Genomic DNA, 2,745 nt, shown 5'->3' with positions numbered 1-2,745 from the left:
TCCGTTATCTAATTTTTTTATGAAACATTTTGGTTAAATTTATTATAATTATAATTATTTTATTGTTATTATTGGTTCTACTATATGGTGGTCGGTTTTAAAAACTGAAAACTTTGTCGCCTTGTGAAGTGGTTGAGTGTGCTTGTTTTGCTAGTTGTCTGGTTGTTAGGCGGATGGTCACAACTCTCTACACATGACTCGGATTTCCCTTATCAGACTACATATAATTGTTGATCTTTAGAATTTTCTGTAATAGAAATCTAAAAATTCAAAAGATATCGTAAACACTGAATTTGTTGAGTGCTAATGAACATTAAAAATTAGTCATTAGAATACATGTAAATATCTGAATAATATTGTACGAGATATCTCTGATACGGGTTGAAGGGTGGATCGGGAACCTGCGGATCAAGGCCGAAGCCGGGTCGCTTGACTGGAGCAATGGGGGGTGGTACCTGCAAAGACACTCCGATGCTCAAGTCAGAATGGATCTAAGAGGTAGAAAGTGTGAGGAATGAATGAATACCTGGAGGGACTTGGGTCCTCAATTTATAGGTGTTGGTGAGTATCTTATCTTATCTTATCTTATCTTATTTGGCTAAGATAAGGGAGACGTTTGAATTCGAAAGTCGGTTAGGAGCTCTGGAGGGCCGGTTCTTGGGCCTTTTGAGCGAGGTGCGGTTTGGACCCGGGAAGCCGAGGTTGGGTGCAGTCCCGGGTCTGGGATCTGTGGTTCAGATCCGTAACAGTTGTCCCCGCAGCGGGAGAGCGAGCGAGGTCGGTCTGTCGCTGGGAGATATTATTCCTACCGTGGGCTAGGCCTCTTTGGCTTTTCTCGAGTGGTCGTTTTTGAGAGGAGGTTGGTGCCTCGGTTTTGTTTCGTGGAAGATACGTCTGACCGTTTTGGTCTGTCATGACTCTTCCGTGTCTGCTGCGCCCGTTGCGTTCTTCGAGGCGTGATTTTATTAGTTTCTCTTTTCGAGGGGGCATTTATTGTGAGGGGGCGTTTTTCCTTTATTACCCTTATGTTTCCTTTGCTTTTCAGGGGTATTTGCGTTATTTCTGCCCTCTTTTCGAAACCGTTTTTTGGCTTTCCGCTTTCTCTTCCCTCTATCACTTCACTTCCCTCTATTACTTCATTTTCTTTTGTTTTTCTCTCTTGGATAATTTCTTCTTCCTTCTGTGGATTCCTCTCGGTGCCGTTTTTGTCAACTTTCTCAAGCTTTTTCCAGGCTCACTTTCTGCATTATCAGGTTGGTCTCTTTCGCTTTTCTTCTTTTCGTTTTATGGTGTATCTGTTTGTTCTGTTTCTGCCATGTCTTGTTCTGCCTGTTTCCTTTGCTGCTTTCGTTTTTGGACCGTGTTTTGTGTTTTGGGAGGTGGTTTTCGAGTCTTTGGAGGGGCTGAGCACCGCCGTGTGGGTTGGTAGTGGCGGTAGGTTTTGCCTTGCTTCTGTATAGGGTTAGTAGGCTGATGGTGGTGCTCCTCCCTGTTTTAGGTATGCACCGGCGGAGAAATGAGGGTGTGGGTGCCCCAATAGCCCCTTCCAGGGGCGTTCCCACTGGCTATACTTGGGTGACTAGCGATGTGTGGGGCGTTCCGTCACGGATGACGGAGGACGATCTTCAACGGCTCCGTAATCAGGGGGCGATTTGTGGTGGTGGTGATGAGGAGGGGCGGTACGAGCTCGTCCTCCCGGACGCCGACGAGCGCGTCTGTTATCTGAACCTTCATTCGCCCACTGTTCCGGACTGGATGTGGGTTTACGAGTCGATGTTCACTCGGCTCGACGTGCGGTTTCCTTTCTCGCCATTTGTTCAGGATTTGCTGAGTCGGTGTTCCGTGGCGCCGTCTCAGCTTCACCCGAATAGTTGGGCTGCCGTGCGGTCTTTCGAGTTGGTGTGCCGGTATCTCGATCTTCCGGCTTCTGTTCCTGTTTTTCTTTTTCTTTTCTTATGCACTCTCCCGACTAAGGAAGGGAAGCATAAGAAAGGATATATGTCATTTCGTGCTCAGCCTCATCGCCGAATTTTTGGGTTGTTTGAGAATTCCTTTCACGGTTTCAAAAGGGAGTATTTTAAGGTGCGCCCCATCCAGGGGCATCATCCGTTTTGGCTGTCGCCGGAGGGCGTACGCCGGTTTTCGACATACTGGAATTTCCGTGCTGGACCGTCGGTTCTGACTAAGTTCACCTATGACGGTTTATCTCAGGAGGATAAGGACGTTGCCAACGTTTTGTGGCATTTGTTTGGTGAGCGTCCGTTGAATCCTCGAGATGTCATGGGGGATCCCGAGGCTTGTCGGGTGTATATCGGTGTGTGCCTTGTCCCTTTCTCGATTTTTTATGTTTTGTTTTCCCGACTTTGTAACTTGATTTTTCTTTGGTTTCTTTCAGTTGAGATGGCTGGTGGGCTGACTTCTCTGGCAAGGTTGAAGGCAGCGATGGGTCGGGAGGAGGGGTCTTCGTCTCCTTCTACCCCTGTCTCCAATCCTGCCGTGGATTCTCAGCCGGTTTCTCAGGAGGTGATTTCTTCGGGTGCGCGGGCCGACGCTCAAGTTTCTCCTGGTCCTGCGAATTCGCCTGAAGTCGTCGTGGTGACGGCTGCTGAGGCTTCTCGGAAGAGAAAAAGGCCTGATGATCCGAGCAGCGAGACTTTCGAGGAAGAGGGTTTGGTGCCTAGTGTGATGGACCGTTGTTTCGATGCCCTGGGGTTTATCGATCAACACTTGATGCCTGGTACGGAG

The sequence above is a fragment of the Arachis ipaensis genome, chromosome B05 (genome assembly GCF_000816755.2).
Source record: "Arachis ipaensis cultivar K30076 chromosome B05, Araip1.1, whole genome shotgun sequence".
Classification (NCBI taxonomy): Eukaryota; Viridiplantae; Streptophyta; class Magnoliopsida; order Fabales; family Fabaceae; genus Arachis; species Arachis ipaensis.
This window is presented reverse-complemented; position numbering follows the sequence as displayed.